This window comes from Tympanuchus pallidicinctus, unplaced genomic scaffold (genome assembly GCF_026119805.1).
Source record: "Tympanuchus pallidicinctus isolate F22 unplaced genomic scaffold, pur_lepc_1.0 scaffold5, whole genome shotgun sequence".
Lineage (NCBI taxonomy): Eukaryota > Metazoa > Chordata > Aves > Galliformes > Phasianidae > Tympanuchus > Tympanuchus pallidicinctus.
The window spans coordinates 47,902,837-47,923,411 of record NW_026294769.1 but is presented as its reverse complement, the minus strand read 5'-3'; positions in this window follow the sequence as shown (position 1 = coordinate 47,923,411).

The window sequence follows — 20,575 nt, the reverse complement described above, 5'->3', positions numbered from 1 at the left end:
TTTTTGTTATTTATAGAGCGCTGTGCGCGTGCTGGGTGACCGACCCGTTGGTGAGGAAAGCCGGATTCCTGTCACAGCCCTCTCCCCCGTACAGGATGAGTGCAGCTGTGTTGCTGCACAAATAATAGCGGGCAGCCCGGGTTGGGCACGTGGCCGAGTCACCCCGGTCCCACAGCTCTTCGTGTTCCCTAAGCAGAGCCAACGTGGAGACGTTGCGATGGAACAGCTCCCAGGAACGCCACGCTGTGAGCACAAGCGGCCCCAGGGCACTTAGTTCTGTGGAACGGGAGGTTGGGACGAGTTGGGAACGCCGCAGGTTTCGTGGTGGTCTGAAGTCTGAAGCGGGAGCAGAGCTCCTGGAAGAGTTATTCAGCAGCCTGGGGCTGCTGGGAAGGTCCTCTGTAATGGCAGAGGAAAGCAGGGAGGGGGAGAAGAGCCCTGCTAAGGTAAGGACGTTCAGCTCTGTCTCTCAGGTGAAACAGAAGAACTAAGAGCCTGAGTTCCCCTTTGGAAATTCCTTGTGTCTATTTTTATCACGGTTATGGAAAGGCTTCAAAGCGTGCCATTATCTTTAATTTGATTCCCTGTGCCTGTGCAGTTGCACAGTTGCACTAATTTAGAGCTGTTCCTGTTTACTCCCTGCCTTACTATTACATTGATTGCCGTGGCAGATCTAAGCGTGCTGAGCTGGCTGCATATCAACACCGATGCTTAATCTCTGTTTACAGTTTGTTGGGTTGTGTGATTAAACCCATCAGGCGTGCAGAGGAGCCCAGGGGCACGTGGGCAGGCAGGGCTGTCCCAGGGGGAATGCCTAGTCCCACAGGCGAGCCAGAAGCTCTCTGGGTCACCTCACAGGCTGGTGGGTTTATTGCCGGGAGGGGGTAGGGTGTGTTATGGGATGCATCATAGGAAGAGTATTTGGGGTTGTACGAGGTTTGTTGTTGGGTGTTTGGAACCAGAGAGCAGGACAGGATTACACTGTTTGTGCTATCTTTGCATGAGTGTTTGTGTCTCTGTTATCTATGAGACTGGCCACGTGTGTATTTATAGTTAGTTGTGTATACATACAAAGCTTTTGGTTTTGCCAGTTTGGAGTACATGCTCATGCTTGCTACTGGCTGAACCTCAGAATGTGGAGACATGGCAGCGTTGCTTCTGTTGGGCTGCTGGATTCAGCAGCTAATTCCCTAAATGATTGATGTTCCAGGATCACTATTTCTCTGGTATCACCTGCATCACAGAGTCAAGTTTCAGTGCTCTTGGCCCAAGGACGTTAATACTTTTCTACACTGTTACAAGAAAAGCAGAAGCATATAGAGCAAATGCCTACAGAATTTAAGTTACTGAAAAAGTATGTTGGTGTCCATCTATTAGCAATATTCAGAGAGCTTCTGCTAAGAGAATATAATATTAGATGTACTAATGTTATTATAACATTAGATTTACTGATATGGACTCAAAATAAATGAAAACACAAATCCATAAATGGTCAGAAAATAAGCATTTCAACTGTAGAAGGATAGTCTGCAGGAAAGTGAAGAAGAAATTAGTTTAGGAGCTCAATGTGGGCAGAGATTGGATTGATTTATTTATTATTATTTGGGGAGAACAATGATAAGGAATAATTCCAAACAACTGCAAAGGGGATGACTTTAAACAAGATGTTAGTAGTAGGTTTTCAACCAACAAGTGAAGAGAAATTTGTGGCTTAAAGGTTAGCAATAGCAAGGAAAATGTGAGATTTGCCAGCATTCAAATTGAATTAGATTGTTACTGAAATAAATAGCAAAATGTTAATTGGTTGTTTAAAAAAAAGAAAGAAAGAAATCCTGAAATAAAGAAGTTGAGTTCTTTTTCACTGAGGATGGGGTGAAAAACCTAGGCTTTGCCCCTCAAATGGAGCATTTTGCTTTCTTGATAATTGCAGCTGAAACAAAGGGTGGGTGGAGCGAAGGGAATGAGTGTATAAAAGTGTATGTTACTGTTTTCACTATGAAAATAAAATCAGAAGAGTGTGTTCAAGTCAGAGGAGTAAATGTCTAAATGTATTAAAAAAGTAGGATATAAAGTCAGAAGACAATTTTATAAATCAGTTGTGGTGTCATATTCTTGGGGTGGCAAAAAGTTGTCAGTTAAGGCAAGATGAAATTTTAGAGAAAAGTTGATGGTAACATTTCAAAAAGAGTATTCTTGTGTTTTATTAGTATTTTCAGCAGTGGTCTTGGCAAGTAAGTAGAAATGAATTAAAAGAAACATTATCAATGTAGAGGAAGTAATCACCAATAAAGTGTGTTACCGAATAGTGATACATATCTACAATATTTTTCAAACTATTTGAGAGAATAATTGTTTATGTAAATTCTGCTTGAATTACTTTAACTCTTACAATCTTACAAATTAAAAAGAAAACAAGTCATGCTGCAGCAGAGATTAATTTCTAACCTTCAGCAAAAGGCAATTTAAAGTAAAACAGTCTGGCTCTAAACAGAATAGCCAAACTTTGATTGCAGACTGCCTCCATCACTGTTTCTCAGTATTCAGGATAGGCAGGTTTTCAAGGCAGAGACCATAGGTGTTTCAGTTTGTACAACATTGTTAGGTACTTGCAAAATGCACTGATGATTCTATATACTGCATGTGCTTCTAATGCAATGGCTTGCCTATGCACAAGATGCAGTTCTTCCTTAAGTTTCATGTTGTTTCAGCTGAAAGTAATGGAAGTTGTGCCTGCACAGGGGTACAGCCTGGTCCTTAATCTCTTGAGGTCAGTAGGAACAGAAGTGTTCTCCTATTTTCTTCTCTTAGGGCTTCAAGCTTTTTCTGGGTACAAAGGAGTCTGATTTTTTTTAACACTTTGACAGCAATGCAGCTTTGATTTTTCTCATTTTCCACCATCAATTTCATTGTTTGATTATACATTTTCTAAACTTCATAGGAAAAATAGTCTTGTAGTAGCATTTCCTGTGCTTAAACATACATTACTAACACTATAACATTAAAGTGGGAAAAATTTCCAAATGGAAAAAACTGCTTGTAATGATATAATGCTGTTATAATGTACATGCTATACGAGGAGAAATTAAAGTACTGACTTTCTCAATTCTGGATTTACTGTTGTGTTTTCCCAGTGCTTGTCTGATTAAGCTTAACTTTTTTCCACATATTTAGATGTAGTGTGTGGAATCCGTTCTTCTTAGAGAAGAAAAATAGACTGTCGTGACAATTTGGATACCAGCACAGGTTTTCAGCACACTTGTTTATGTGAATGGGTATGTGAGATGTAGTGGTTATTCCACAACTGTTTGTCAACAGAGGAAGAGCAAAAATTGTAGATCTCAACGTACATTTTTCATGCCTTCTTCTAATTCAAGCTTTTCATCCTCCTCAACCTTCCAACCAAAAAGTGCTGCCTTCAGGTTTCTCATTCCAGTCCCCACAGATGTTAGTCACCAGCAATCTTCATCTCAAACTTGTAGCCTAGTAATCATTGCTTTCTTTTTGCAGTGTCATTTTTCAGATTCTCCCACCCATTGCCAGATCCTCTGGTAAGTTATATTCCATTTTACTCTTTGTTCAGATTATTCTTTCTTTTCATCTCACTACTCGTTTTTTTTTTCCTCTTGAATTCCATTTTGCCTTCCTTCCCCTTCGTCTCTTTCATAATGTAACTTGTTCTTAGTTCAAAATAGCCCCTCTGCAGATCATGGAATTTTCAACTTGCAAATAATTTATGGCTGAGCAAAGATATTAGAGGCTCTGTAGTTAAGTTTTGCTGCTTCTTCATGTCTTCCCAACTACCAAGTATCACTTTGGCTCATCACCATACCTCTTCATCCCTTTCTGAAAAGCTTGAGCCAGTGTAGTCCTCTTTTTAAGAGAAGCTTTTTATAGCTCATGTCTCCTCTGCATCTTCCTTTTCCATACAGTCTGGATCTAGATAAATTTAACAGTCAGAGAACAAAATTGGTGAAATTTTCAGGTTTCCAGAACTGTTGCCTGGGTGGGTACCTAATGGGAAGTTCTACTGACTTTATTTTGGTGCGTGCTTTGTACGAGTGGCACCTCAGGAGTGTTTTCTGTAAAAACTCTCTGCTTGTCCTAGAGCACATGTAGTTTTCATTCTGTAAAGGATTTGAATAGGTTTGAATCAAATCAGATGTGCTGAGTTCCTCATCCAAAGTATGTGGACTAATGAACGGTCATTGGATTTCTTTTTATTCTGGTAGAATCTACCATGACAATTTTTGGGAAAAAAAAAAAAAAAAGCCTTTTCTTACTGACATGACATTACACTTTGAAGCTGGTACAATGCTGAAATTTGTATGTCAAATGATTAAAATAAGTGAAATTGTAGTGAAGAGAATCTAATCCAAAGTAGTTAGCAACTTATACCAGATAGGCTCTTCTCTGTAAATATGTGTGCAGTGGCCACAACTTCATTTCCAGTTTGATTCCTTTCTGTCCTACACACTGATCCTCCCAGCAGTTCAGCCTGCAGGGATTTTTTGGACGCCATGTATAGCCTTTATTTCTTTCACTACCCTGCTACAAATTTAAAATTATATCCTTACTTTTCCACTTAATCCTTACTTTTTTCTCACCTTCCTTCCTTTACAACTGTTTGTGATCTGAACAACCTATTTAACACATCTATTCCTCCTAAAGAGTTTTACAAAAAGTAAACAGCTTGGTTTCTTTCACTTCAGCTTCATAAGGAATTTTTTCACCAGTCTTTGAATAGAATATAAACAGTACGCATAATCCAGACTACTTCCCTTTTGAGACTGGAATTTTATTAGAAATATCAAGAAAATATGGGATTTGAATTACCATAGCATGAAAAAAGCTTTGATCCTAGTCCACAGTGTAATTAGGATAGGCCCATTTCCAAGCTAGGCACAAAAAATACTAAATTGGACACAGAACAAGGCTTTCCTTGTGTAACTTGTGGTCAAAGGATTAAGATGCTGGATAGTATAACACAATTGGATAAAGCAGTCCTGGTCTTTAGCAGGCAAGAATCACAAAACAGGAGCAGCTTTAGTACTCATTTTTTAAAAGCATCATAAAAAGGAAGGGAATATTAACTAGCAATGAGATGTCAGCATGGGATGCAATGTGTTTTCTTTCTGGCCTAAAAGCTGTGCAGGTGAAAACTTAGATCTGCCTGTACTGAAATTGTGAAAACAAACAAACAAACAAACAAACAAAAAAAACAACAAAAAAAACCAAAAACTGCAATAGCAGGAGTGAGAGCAGACCTCATAATGACAACTGATATACAGTTTTTGATAAAGATCATTCCAAAATTGTATGAAGATTTGGATGCAAATAAGGTGTTATATGAGTGCACAGAAATTAATTCTACAATTGGTGCCGATGAGATTAAAAAGTTAATTGTAACAGCACTCTGTACAAGCAAGGCATTTGCCAAAGCTAAAAAGGACATTGTGATAGTTCATAAGAATGAGATTTCATGGGTAAATAGGAGAACAAAAACATATTTTATATGTGTTGCGAAGAGAGAATATAGAGACATATTTATAATAATACTTAGAAGACCAACCACAGAGTAAGGACCAGATTCTAGAATCTGAAGACAGAAGTTAGGAAAGATACTTTAAAGATCATCATAAAGGCAATTGAATGAGACCATGAGCACTTCTTCACAAAAAGAAGATAGTATGAGATTGCAGTGTTAGTAGGTTAAAAGTCAGAAAGGAATAAGGAGTAGGAAGTACTGGTTCTGGGATTCCGGTAGAGTGGTGAGAGGACAGAGCAGAAGCATAGACTTTTTTTTTTTTTGTAAAAATTCTGTGGTTTATTAAAACTTACAGCAATTTTTTTTTTTTTTTTTTTTTTTTTTTTTTTTAACCTTGCTCTGTATTTTTGAGTTTTGGGGGATTTGGCAGATATACAGCCAATGTATAGCATGGCTTTTCAGCTGAAAGTTGTCATTAGGTCGGGATTAAACTTTCAACTTTTATGCTTAGGTTATTTTGAATATCCCCAAGACACTTCGGGTTACAGTTTTCCATTTAATTATTTATAAAACATTCTAAATTGAAAAGTGTGCCCAAAGATGGACGTATCTTTGTGGCATGGGCTTTTTATGATATTTCGTTCTGTAATGTCAAATTTATCAAAAATGTGAAATTGAAGACAATCATTTCACAAACAGCAACATTCCTGCATGTTGTAAGCATTTAATGAAAGTTACCTGTAACTATTTTTTTTTTTTTTTTAATTTATTTTTTAAACACACATTGATTTCACAGCTATAGCAATCTCCATTAGGGTAGTTAGTTGATTGTGCTTTTAATTCTAAAAGAGAGACAATCTGTTATACCAAGAGAGTTGTGATGATTATTGCAATATTCACTGAAAACTCTGTTGGGCAGACCTTGATATACTATATAAAAACTTGGAATAGGCAATGTGTTTAATAAATCTGTGGAACCAAATCTCTGTATTTCATACAATAGTATACAATAAAAAATACACATATTCATGATGAGAAAATAAAGTTAACCTGCTAATCTTTGGTAGTGAGATTTTTTTATTTATTGCTGCTCTCTGAAGAGGAGTGGACCCTATAGTGTCCTCAATGTACATATACATGGCAATAAAACTCAGATTTGAGTCACCTCAGTTTTGCCTTACTATAAATCTCAGTCTCTAAATTTTGCTTAAGCCGAGCATGGAATAGCTCTCTGGAACCAACTTCTCTTTGACTATCCTTAGAATTTCTTGTATACTTAAAGTTAGGCTCTGGAAAAGTGAGGAACAACCCTCACTGAGAATAGAGAGGCTTAGCCTTTGCTGAAGCCCTGTTCATTTTAGAATTTGTGTTTGTTTGCTGAAGTCTTATAATAACTGTCCTGTAGGCTAGACAACAGCTAACTGATGCTTATGGCTCTGGCATCAAAAAAAAGCACATCCTAACAGTCCTGTTGTGCAGCTGTACAATGTGGTAAGTGTATATATATTGGGTATATTGGTGGTGTACCTATAAACTTATCTCATATCTCAGTCTGAATTATCAGTGCACGGGAGAAAAAAGAAAGAAAAAAAGGAAATCTTGAATTTCTGCTTTCCAAATGGAGACTAGGAGTGCATTGAAGGCAAATAAGTAATATCAAATGAGAAGTCTGTGACAAAGCTGGAAATTGTACTGACAATTTTGAGTGCCTTGAGCACTCTATTTTCCATTAAGTGTATGGTGTTTTTTTTTTTTTTCCCCTCCACTCCAGTGCTTATCAGAAGATGACTTTTGTTCTTTAGCCTAAATTCTATTTGTGTTACAGTTTAAATTTGAGCTTTTCAACAGCTACTGTTTTTTGCAGCGATGAAAGACAATATTGTGGAGCAGATTTTAATTTCCAGATGGAAAGCAGTTATCAAAAAGAATTACTGTATATATATTTTTCCTTATGACACGTAAAGGTGTTCAAAGAGCATTCTGAGAGAGAGATCATAGCTTTGGGAGGTGGATTTTACAGAATAAGCTTGTAATATATTGGACCATGTGTCTCAAAATTTCTGTAGAATTCTCTACAGGAGAGCAGAATTATAAACTGTTTCTTCTTCTGAAAAGCAATTTTATTGTTTCCTGTGATCACTTTCTTTAGTATATGATAAAATAGCAGAAGAGATTTACGTCAACTTGAAGGTGAATGGAGCCAAACCTGAGTATGTGGCACACTGTTTTATTTTATTCACTTTATTATTCATTAAATACATAATGCTTTAATTTTAGTCAGTATATATTAAGGATTATTTGTTTGAGGATTGTTTTGTGCCATATAATGAACCTGTACTAGAACAGCAAATCAGAATAAAACTCCTCTCTTTATGTTTTTACTCTTCCAAGCGGTTGTCCTTTCTATTGAAGTTTCTTTTGCAAGTTGAAGATCTTTTTGAACAAATGCATCACTTCAACATTAACTTAGGTATTTAGGCTGTTATATAATCAATGAATATGCAGATGTTATAATTAAGAAATACACAGGAAAGTTAGGCTAAGTAAGATCATTGCAGGTGGGAGATAATAAATGGAAAAGTCTTACCAATGTTGTAGGCATGCAATGTTCTCCAAAAGGAGTGATCTTCAGGAAGAGACCTTTTCTCAGTGGCAGTCAGCACTTAAATGGCATCTAGGAGAGGTGGAGCCATGCTCCACCCCTTCTGGTTGCACAGGTGAATTGCTTTCATCTGTGCTCCTGTGGCTGACTCATTGCTTGCCTCAGATGGTCCATCAGAGATTCAGGTTGTGATTCAGCAGTTCCCATATAGCTGTCAAAGGCAGTGGAGACAAGTCCCCATCAATCTTTGTTTTTTTTAAAGGTAACTGTATTCACATTGTTTCTGTGTTGTTGGTTTTGTTTGTTTGTTTGTTTGTTTGTTTTAAAGGGGCTCAGCCAATAAAAGTTTGAAATCTGCTGGAAATGTGCTTCAACTTTCCAATGCTAGGTAGATATAAAGATTGAGTTTGATTTCAAGATTTTTCTGAGGTTTTCTTGAAGACCCACAAAAGTAAGATAATAACAGGCTGAAAGATTATTCATGTCTGCCTGTCCCTGTCAAGTTTTTATTGACTCTTCACTATTCCAGTTCTAAATTGAACGCAGCCTCAGGGAAGGAAACATTTATATAAGAGGGTTACGGTGGAAGGATTTTTCTATTGATCCTGCATGCAAAAGAGGGCCTTGGAACTAGAATGCTTTTAACTAATTAAATGTGACAATTCTTCCCCTTGAAGAAGAGATGTTTATCCAAAATCAAACCTGCAAGTTACCAAAGGTCTTTACAGTATTCTCTCTTTTCTGTGACAGACAATACAGCAAGTTTTTTTTTCTTAAAAAAAGGCCTGATAGAATTCATGTTATGCAATATTTGTGCATTTGTGCATGTATCTGTGAATAAATTGGAACCTCTGTGTAGGGATAACTTCCTGACCATATTATTAATGCCATGTAGCCAGGTTTGTTTGTTTCCATTTTTCTCTTTATTTACCGTTCAGAGAAATAACGTTTTGGGAAGAGTGTTTTTACTTGGCTTTAGTCCTGACCCCATTACCCCGTTTGATGATACCAATGGCAAACAATAAGGGGATTCAAACACTGGTATTTTAAAGCTGTTTTGCATTGTGTCATATCATGTAAGCGTACTTTCAGTGTAATTTTAAATGTAATTTAAACTGTAATTTTAAATGATGATTTGAAGTAATAAGATTAGAATCATAGAATCATTTGAGTTTTCTAAAATACCTTTAAAGGTCAACTAGTCAACTAGTCAACTCCCCTGCAATGAACAGGGACATTTGCAGTTGGGTGAGGTTGCTTGGAGCCTGGTCCAGCCTAACCGTGAATGTCTACAGGGATTGGTCATCCACCAGCTCTCTGGGCAATCTGTTCTAGTGCCTCTCTACCCTTTCTGTAGAAAAACTTCTTTGTTATATGCAATCTAAATCTCTCCTCATTCAGTTTGAAACCATTTCCCCTTGCCCTATTCCCTTTTTTTCTTACAGGCCCCCTGTAGATACTGAAAGTCTGCTCTCAGGTCTCCTTGGAGCCTTCTCTTCTCCAGGTTGAACAGCTGCAGCTCTCTCAGCCTGTCCTTGTAGCAGAGGACATTGGACTACTTTTGTGGCCTTCCTCTGGACATGCCCCAATAGGTCCATGTCTGTCCTGTACTGAGGACTCCATTCCAGATGGAACCTCACCACGCTTAGGTGGTATAGGGGCAAGATCACTTCCTTTGCCCTGCTGACCATGCTTCTTTTGAGGCAGTCAGGGATATGGCTGGCTTTCTGGGCTGCAAGGGCGTGCTGCTGGTTCATGTTCTGCTTGCCAATCACTATTACCCCAAGTCCTTTTGGCAGGGCTCTGCTCTATCCGTACGTTCTCCAGCTTGTATTTACTGTGTGGGTTGCCACAACTCAGGTGCAAGACCTTACTCTTGGAAGTTGAAAACCTTTTGTTCTAGGCAAGGTAGCTGCTGTATGTGTCTGTTCAAATCTACATCATGTGAAAGAGCATCATGGAAAAAATAAGGCAAGTGTTTAGTTAGAAAGGCTACTGAAAATCAGCTAGTTAACTGTAAAAATTTGAAAATACAGCTGTGCGCTTAATCATGCAGAAGCTAAGTTTATCACTTATTCAGCATTCTTTATCTGTAACAATGCCGTGGAAAAACAATGGCATGTTTTTTTCTCTTAAAATGGACTGGGCAGCTCTGTTTTTTTCCTCCCTTGTTTGATTTACAATATACATGTTGTCTGAACACTTTGCATGAATATTTTTTACAGTGTAGGCATTGTCTCTGCCTTGAATGCTGTAGGTCCAGTGTCTTACCATTCTGAAGGTTTCACTTGCATCAGTATCTGTGTTGCATTGCTTGATTTTGTGTATAAGCTGAGTGAAAAGGATCAAAATAATCAGGAAGGACAGACCCTGCTTTCTAGTAGCAACATGCACTGTCTATCTATCTGTATTTTGTCCACAGAATTTGTACAGTAAGAAGAATTGAAGTTTGGACTGGTAATATATCTAACTGACAGTGTAAGAGAGAGTACAATAAGCAGCCAACAGTAGAGAAAACTTTGGAGGTATGACAGTGATATCTGGAACATTTCTACACCTTGAATATACTCTGAGTTGTTGATTCCTGTAGAAATGTCATATACGAATATGGCAAAAAAGTTTATATGAGCTTTTTGAAAGTAAGTTGAAAAACTGAAACAATAAGCATAAAGCTGAAGTCTTCTGAAGTATGTAAAAAAGCTAGATAGAAAAAAATAGGGTCAGACTGACCTAATGATGCAAAAATGCTGGGGGATTTATAAAAGATCAGGTTGTGACTTGTCCCAGATTCCAAATACACAGAACTAACTTTTGTTGAAGTAATTAAAATTTGCCAAGCAAAGGAAGTTTGTCAGCCCACATGAAAACTTACTGAAGAAAGTTACACTCTTGGCTAGCATGAATACTTTTCTGCATAAAAAAAAATAAAAAAATACAGAAGAGAATCCAAAGCAAAAAGAAGAAGCAAAGCTCAGATTTGGAGTCCATGAAAGTCTTGTTGCACAAATCACATCAAATAATATCAGCAATAATGATGTCTGTAAATTGATAGCATAAATAAAAAGAACTGCATCAAATGTAAGAGTTGGCATAAGTTATATACCATAGACAAAAGAGAATCTTACAGCTCAGAAGATATTTTGTGAGGAATTGGACCAAAGCAGCAAAAAATAATTGGAAAACTGGCTTAAAAATAAGTAATATTTGATTAATGTGTCCATGTTACTTAGAAAGCTCATTTGCCTCAGAAAGAAATAATGTAGGTTATAAATGAAATATATAGATTTATTATAATATCCAAAGCGTTGGGAGAAATAGTGATGAAGGAGCTCTGAAGAGGGAGAAAGTTCCAAAATATGTCTACTTCTTTTAGGTCTAATTAACAGGACACACTCCTAAGTAGGTTAAATAAATACAGCATAGAGATAGGCTACCTGCTGCTTAATAACTGTTGCCCCTTTTGAAAATTTACTGAGTTATTGTAGGAAGTAGTATTTGCTAGCACAGTAAAGCAAAAATATGTGAAGTACAAGATACTTTATTTTTGTACTAAATGAAGCTTTCTAAGAAAGTGAAATTTTAGCAGTTCTATCACAAAATGTCTTTATGATGTGTTAGGCATACTTTGATATGCCTTTTTATAATCACTTTCTTTGACTAAGCTCTTAAAATATTGATATTCTGATGGGATTCATCAATCCATTTGTAAACTAGTTAGTAACTAGTTTAACATATAATGCACTGGTTTACATGCCTTGCACCATTAATCCTTGAGCTGTTTATATACTTTATCACTTCACTGTCAATATTTGTGTGATATTTTCAAATATAAATGTTGTAGAAGTCTTAGACAGTAAAGCCAAAATTCACTAATATGGACTGATGCCAAAATATTCTTGTTGGTTAGTCTATAAATGTGTTAAACATTAATGTACCTGTTACTAATTGTTTTTATTCATTAACAAAAAAAAAAAAAAAAAAAAAAAAAAAAATTCACTAACTTCACTAATATGTTCACACAGTCACAGAATTGCCAGGATTGGAAGGGACCTCTAGAGATCGAGCCCAACCCCCAGTTCATAGTCCATATATTCGTATGTCTGTAACAGGAAGTAATAAACCTTTAGCTAGAATCTCAAAACAAATAGTTACTATTTGATTATAATTTTTGCACAAGGAACAGTGTTGTTGACATCTTGTGAAAATGCTTTTTGTATAGACTATAGCTGATAGAATCCACCCATTCCTTAACTTATACTTTTAGGAAGGTTTCCCTCTTTATCATTCAAAATCTAATGGCTAGATATAATTCTCTGCCTCCTTTGGTATTCAAATAAAAAATAAAAATCTGGAAAAAATTATTATGCTCACTAGATGATGTCAGCAACAAAATGAAACTTACAAATCCATAAATGCTCAACATGATCCTGAACCCATAGTGACATTTGAAGTTCTCTATATAATTGGCAACTTTGTTGAAAAGTGAAAGCCTGGAGATCCCTACCAGGCATATGGAAGCATATGGAATTATATCTGTATAATTTTCTTGAAGATAGGAAAGTACAACATGCATAGTCTTTTTGTACTGATGTCACATTAAAAGCAGTACCAAAGCAGTTGTTAAGAGCTGATGCAGTTGCCAAAAACTGTGGCAAAGTTGGAACGTGATCCTGATGGTACCTAGGGAAAGATTGGAATCATTCTGGTTGGTTCATATTGACTGAAAGCAGCAATGTACTTGTCTTTTGTGGTTGAGTTTTTTTTTTTTTTTCCTCATCCCTATTACTTTTAATCTAGTGATACAGTGGACATTACTATTAAAGAGGAAAAAAAGATTTTAAAGTCAGATTCCTGATCTGTAACTTTGCAGAGTTACAGGGCAGCAGGAGCAAAGAGGCATTGACTTACTTAATTCACAAAACACTAAAAATCAATTTCTGCATGGCTAGAAATTGCTGTCAGAGCCGCAAAGATCTTGCGGAGGTTTCAGAGACTCCAGGGAGGTGGATATAAAGCAAAGAGCTACAAGGAAAAGTGAAGAATGTATTTTATTTAAAAGTTCATTATGGGGGGAAAAAATCTATTTCTTCTTACTTCAATATGTACAAGTCAACATGCATCACATCGCTATTTAAAATTGTTCCCAGCATTAGTGAGTTTCAATACTCAAATAAAATCAAGACATTTTTTTTTTCAGCAGTAGACATGAAGATACACATGCAACATTTTGAGGTATCCAAGAGCAACAAACTGACATAGCTTCCATTATCTTGAAATTCAGAAAGAGGAAAAAAAGGTATTTGAGAAGTATTTTTACATCTTTGGTAGTGTAAATTTAGGGACATGCTGTTCCCTGCTCCTGGTCACCAGTGGCAGGATAGAGGAGTGGCACAAAGCTGCACCAGGGGAGGTTCAGACTGAGCATGAGGAAAAATTTCTTTACTGTGAGGGTAGTCAAACACTGGAACAGCCTTTCTATTGAGGTGACCAATGCCCCATGGCTGTCAGTGTTCGGAAGGCATTTAGATAATGCCCTCATTAACATGATTTAACTTTTGGGTAGCTCTGAAGAGATTTGGCAGTGGAACTGGATGATCTTGTAGGCCCCTTCCAATTGAACTAATAATAGTTGGAAGTGAATATTCATTTTTAGTTTCTGTTAACTTACAAACAGAGGGATATCCTGAAAAGTTCACATTAAGTTCACTGTAAGCCAGAGATGATAATTCTGTGTCAAAGTTCAGACCGTTTGAATGTAGTAAACTTTTTATTATTTCAGAATTTTGGCTAGAGATTCATTGCTTATTTTGGAAAGTAATCCATCTGATCGTGGATTTGTTGGTTTTCTTTTTCTCTAAGCATGACCAAAGTAGAACAATCAGAAATTATTTTTGTAGTACTTATTCTTTGAAGTACCAATAGCCATAGAGGAAAATGTGTTTTTATTTTTTTCTATCTGTTTTTAATTGTTTATTTAGTAAGGAGAAAACAATAAACAAAGCTCTTTTTTTCTGAGGGGTAGTATTTTAGACATCACTGCTCTTAGAAAGCCTTGCTGGAATCAGATGATTCATGTGAATAACTCCAAATGATATGATGGTATACTTTGTTGCTTTTGCAGCATCCACTATGTGGGCTTCTGCGTTTTCACGTTTATTTGCAATAAGCAACAAAACACAAAATCAACAGCTTTGTTCCTAGATGCTAGAATTATTTGCAGGATTTACATTGCCCATGTGTGGTTCTACTACACACAATCCTTGTGAGCAGTAGAGAAACTGCTGCATAATTTTAGCAAAAACTATAGCCATACATACCACTCAGTCTGTATGAGATATGAGATATTACTGAAATATCTAAATGTACTCTCCTGAAGGTATGTCTCTTATGTAATGCATAACCAAGTAACGTTTTACCAAGACTGTCATGATCCATGGGAGGATGTAATTTAACAAAATAAAAATGAATAATGCATGACTCTACCTTAAATTATTATTCCCATGCCAATCTCTATAATTAATGTATTTATTTATAATTAGTAAGTATTATCTGTCAGTCTCAAGATGCTATAGTTTATAACAGATAGCATTTAGCATGCAGTAAATGTAAAAAATAAAATCTTTATTTGCTAACTGGCTGAATGTACTGTGCTATCCCAGCTACAGCTTTTGTAGGCAGGCCAGAGCAATTCTGGAGATGTATTTTTAGGATAACTTTTTCCAATGATGATTATAATTGTATCTGTCAAAAGATCCTTATATTCCTTAAAAAAGGTAAGGTTTCCAGTCTTTTAGAGATGTGTGCACGTTATTCAGTATTGAACAAATTGCACTTAATATCAAGCAGTATGTTTGTCTGGGTAATGAAATAGTCACTAGCTGCTATAGCCTTGATGAAGCATCTCAGATGGACCTCTGCCTCAACATCATTAATTCCCACTTTTTTTGCTTCTCTAACCAGATTGCCCAGTTCTTGTCCAGTTGTGGCAGTGGAGAGTGGGAGGGGAATAGTCTTCCCCTTCAAACTGTCTTCTGAAAATCCCCACGCATCTGCTCTTTGTCGTGAGCCCAAAGGGAGATCGTCTCTTATCCAGTTCCAGAGCCTGGTTTTCAAGTCCTTTGATATTTCAGTAGTTGAGAAAAAGACAGTGTCCCAGGAGGCTAGAGTACTCTTTTAAACCTACAAAGCTTTACTCCCTATGAGATATTCACTAAACTTTTGTAGTAAAATGTATGATTGATCATTTCTGCTTATACAATGATTAATTCACTTTTCCAGATTTTCTTTTTTATATGCCAGTTTTCTTTCCATGATTATAATATAAAGAAACAGGACTTTAGGACAGAGTCTCAAACTAGGAAGCCACATCAAAGATTTTTATTACAGGTACAGGTTTAGGATAATAAAAAAGGAAGATATTTTCTGAAGCTGCGTGGTTGATTTTTGTTAAGGGGCTAGGCCTCCTTAGGCTGACTTGCTCTGATTATTACAGTGTATACACTGCAAAATTGTAGTTGTTTCAGTCTTTTGTTTCTGCATGCTACCAACAAAGGAAAATGAAGTGATCGCTTGAAATAAGGATGAGTACTTTAAAAAATGAAAGAAGATTGGCCATTTTCCAGGTCATGCTGTAATACAGACCACTTAAGTTCAGTTGATAGAATGGACATAAACTTTTATTTTTATTAATTATGTGAATTTAAATAGGCAGGAAGGAAAACTGGGTGGAACTATAAATATCACTGCCATATACAAGTTGAAAATAGGTGTTAGGTTTTGACTTGTAATAGCTGCTGAGCAGCATAAATCAGCTAGAAACTTGAAGAAAAATTATGATATTGCAGGAACTAGCAAAATGAAGAGATTCTAAATAAATGTTCCAATAAAGTCAATCTAATAAGCAATTGATTGTATTTATTTTTGATTCATATTCCTTTTGTCAGTCATAATTAAATATACCTGTATTTGAGATTGCCATGAGCTGTTTCATGGGCTTTGCTTATACTCTGATGGATTAACAGATATATCATAAAATCATAGAATGCCCCCCCCCACCCCCCCCCCCACCACAGGCAGGGCTGCCAACCTCCCCATTTAATACTAGACCAGGCTGCCTAGGGCTCCATCCTGGCCTTGAATGCCTTCAAGGACAGGGCATCTACAACTTCTCTGAGCAGCCTGTTCCAGCACCTCACCACTGTCTTAGCAAATAATGTGATCTTTCTGGAACTTCTCTCACTTTTATCATCAAAAAGTAAAGCTGCAGGGTTTGGTGCATTTGCAGAAGAAATATCCTTTGGTGGCAAAAATGAAGACTGTAACATCTGCTGTATCCAACCTCCTTCTTCATTTTCTCTACTTCAAAGTAGAAATAAGCATTTTCTTGAAGAGATAATCAAAATAAATGAACACAGAACATGGAAAATAAATGAAAAACCATCCAAACTCACACCATCCCTGTCATTGTGAGCTGTACCTAAACCAAAGTCTTTTATATGGACTTTTTCAGTTAAGATGGATTTTTTTGGCTAGTTAAGATATTCCAGAAGTTTAATTTTGTGTATAGAAATTCCAGCTCCTTATCACTCTTTGAAAACTTCATTTTCTGTCAGTGCTGGTAACACCACAGCGTGGCAGGAGTGGATCCTTCTGAACATCTCCCTCCTCACCTCTCTTAATCCAGATTAAGTGAATGGATGACATAACACAACAAGAAGTGTGCTCCAAATAGCATGAATTCCATTGTGAAGGAAAAAACAACTTTTAAACTAACTTTTAAATGTAATGAGTATCAATTTATTTAAAAGTAAAAGGAAATGCTTTTTTAACTTAGAGGCTAATAGGTTATTTGCATTCGTTCACTGAGTTCCATTTTTATTCAAAAAACATTAGCTCTTCACTGAAGTGCATTTTAAACATAAGAATTGATGTCTCTTGGAGTATGTAATGGCCTATAATTTTCCTCCCACTTCAGAGTAATGAATGCAGTCATTTCTTCTTTTGTATGAATTTCTTAATTATTGAATTATTGGACTTATTGGTGATGCAAATACTATTTTTCTTTCTGAAATTTGTGTTTTCACTTTATTTTTAAAAGAAGTATGTGATCTGAAGAAGATAGTGAAAACTGCACTTTTCCTTAGGCAATTTATAGTTTACTCGAGTTTGCTTGGTGTTAGTCAGTGCATGTCTCCAGAATTGTTGAATCTCATCCTGAAATAGCATAGGCTCCCATTAGCTAACAGTCTAGAACAGTCACACAATATTTCTTGAAATATCCTGGAAAGGGAAGAATGCTTTTAAGCTGTTAATGCTTATATATTAGTTTTACTTAGAACAGTATATATATCACAACGTACTTAAAGCTACCTTTATGTATTTAATGATGTTACTTAAAGAGGGTGGAAAGCTGAAAAGCGTCATACTTTGCATCAAAAGCATCTGAAAATTAAGAAAGAATTAAAAAATAGATGTCAGAATAACCCTTTAGCAGTGTTATGTTTCCAATTTTTTAACACCTTTTCCAGCTATTCTTTTGAAGGTATTTATTTTCAAGTTTACTCATGAAGAGATGTAATGCTCTAGGGAGCATTTCACGAATTTAGTGGAATTAAATCTGGCCACTCGATAAAGGAACTCAATCTTGAAACAATATTTCAGGATGATACAAAGGACCATAGTCCTCCCAGAAGAGATTTCAATAGATTTATCTGAGCAAGTACTGGAGAATCAAATTCATAAGTTATAAGGCAGGAGAAATGTATTTCAGGGTAATGTGTTTTTTTAATTTAGAGTCTTAAAGAATAATTATCTGTTAGTGAGTGCATACTTATAAGGCAACATGGCTTCTATTGTTCTCAGCACTTTATAAACATCTTCAAAAACACTTTTCTTGCAACAGAAGTTTGCAGCACTGTAGTAGTGGATGGAATACAAAGAATCCAAGGGATTAAATTGTCTCTATTCAAATAACTTTCCCACCTCTTTTCAGTGTTCTTAGGCCTGTTCCTAAGTTCAGCAGTCGCTTTCCTTCATCTTAAGACTGAAAACTATATGTAAAAACTCTTGAGCCATTGAACTCTTCTTTTAGCAGTGAATTACAATCACATGAATAGAAGTCTTTCCTGGGCAAGGCAATAACCAGTCTTTACTGGTTGATTGGCTCATCCAGTGTACTGTTAACACTGTGAAGCCTTTAGTCTCATGGCTAGATTGCCTGAAATTAGATTTCAGTTCTTTTTGAGGTTGGATGAAAAATGAAAGGCAGAGAATTCCCCTGTCCTCTATTGCCTGCAATGTTCTGGATAACCTTGATTTGTCATTTACTTGTCATTACAAATACAATGCAGATTTTAATATCTTCATTTTGTAAATTAGAACTTCTAAATATGATATAAAAATGTAACAACCTGACCAGCACTTGCAATCCTTGAATCTTTTTGTAGAGCAGATAAGCAGTGTAAACGTAATGCTGTTTTCAGTCAAGAACTGCCCAGTCTTCCAGAGACATTTATGGAGCTCACACTGTCACAAGCTTTCCTTTATCCTTTCAAGAGAAAGGAGAGCTTTTACATAGGATGTCTGAGGGGCATTTAAGGAATTACAAAAGTAAAAAATGTGGAGATTTCTCTAGACTGTGATGTTTCATGTTGTATAATCTGGTTATCCCTGTATCATGAAATTTTGTCCCCTCTTTTCCAATACAGTACGTTAGTGAAATTTGGCTGTTCTTCATTACAAATAAAAAATAAAAATAATTCCAAGTTTGTTTCAGTTAACGGAAATGGGTTCACACTTTTTAAACTACAATGCAAGATCAAGGTTCAAGGAAATGAAGGGATGTCAATCATCCATTCACCTGCTGCTGCCTTCTTGCAACTCATACCAATGGGACCTTTTAAAGTAACTTCTATATTGGAAAATGGCCGATGGATCCACAGACTATCCTTACTGTATATACACACCTTATCACAGAAATTGTACACGTGTTTTCTGCTCATGGCATGAAGAAATAGGAACGTAGAGAGTAGTCCTTTAATTGCAGTAAACTTGTGCTTGCTTAGTGGGCTTGGCTATGCTGTGAATTAGTTATTTCTCTTCTGAAAATTTCAAATAATTAAGATACATACAATACCCTTTAAGTAATATAAGGATCTCAGTGTAAATGTATATGTAAATATATACGAAGTTCAAACAATATGGATTCATCACAAATTACTTTTGTTCATCTTGCCTTTAGGATGTGCAAGAAGATTTGTGGAGAGACTGCAGAAATAGCTAAGTGAAAAGGACATTTTTCTGCAAACAAATGAGTCTGAGTTTAATAGTGAAGCAGAAATGAATTTTGTAAATGAAGCTGGAGATGTGGAGCATGGACCTTGCAGAGCAATTCCGGGAGATCATGGGATTGAATTAAGATTGTGAGGCACTGGCTGAAGGGGAGTTTGGCAGAATCACTAGGCAATTCCATGTAATTGAAGAAGAAAAGATCTATAATATGTTTTGAAAGGACTTTTAACTGTGACTCTTACTTCACCCTAGGGCTTGCCTCATTTACAGATTCAGTAAGGGCACACTCTGTTCTAGTGTCCAAATTGTAAGTTCTTTGATAGCTTGTGTACATGTTTTCAGACATGTTTTGTCTAAACTATGGTTTTAGCTACACCACCATTTCCTAATGCACTTTTACAAAAGCCATTTAAGATATTGCTAAATTCTAGCAAAAGGCAAAATAAATGACTCCACTGCTCCTCTGAGACCACGCAAATGCCCATGAATCCTATCATAGATGAAAATGAAGTTAGTGTGACCAGATTTTACCTTGGTAGCCCAGCTTGGTATTTGCTCATGTGCTGCACACCTTTCAAGAGCTTTTATATTTCAGGGACATGGCTAATCCATAATGTTTTGTCATCTCCTCTGTACTATGCTCTGTTTTCAGGTGCTTCCATATGGCTCTATGCAGCCTGGGTTGGCAACCCTGCTCACAGCACAGATGTTGAAACTAGATGGTCATTGTGGTCCTTTTCAACCCAGGCCATTTACTTTTCTTCTGTTTTTGTTGTTGTTGTTGAAATATCACTCGTTCTCTATTTGCAAGTGCCCTACGTTCACCAGAGTAAATCCCTTAGACTTAGTGGACTGAAACCATCTTCTTTGTGTCCTTCTTTTTGAATTCTCATTTAAACATTTATTCTTCTATCACTGATTTTAGTTGTCATAAGCAACATTGATTATTAGCTTTTTCTCCTGAAGGCTGACTGAAATGAATTTCAGATCAGATTGGCTGCTCAGAAGAGAACATTTGTTTTTTTTTTGTTTGTTTGTTTCTGTATGTCAGTGACTCAGAACAGCTTAACTGCAAATGTGAGAAATTGGTATGGAAGAGCAGCGTTTATTACAGGACACTAAATGACTGCCCTCAAGTGGCAAAATGAGAGCAGTACTACTCGCTATATTTCTGTACCTCTACATGTAGAAAAAAACTC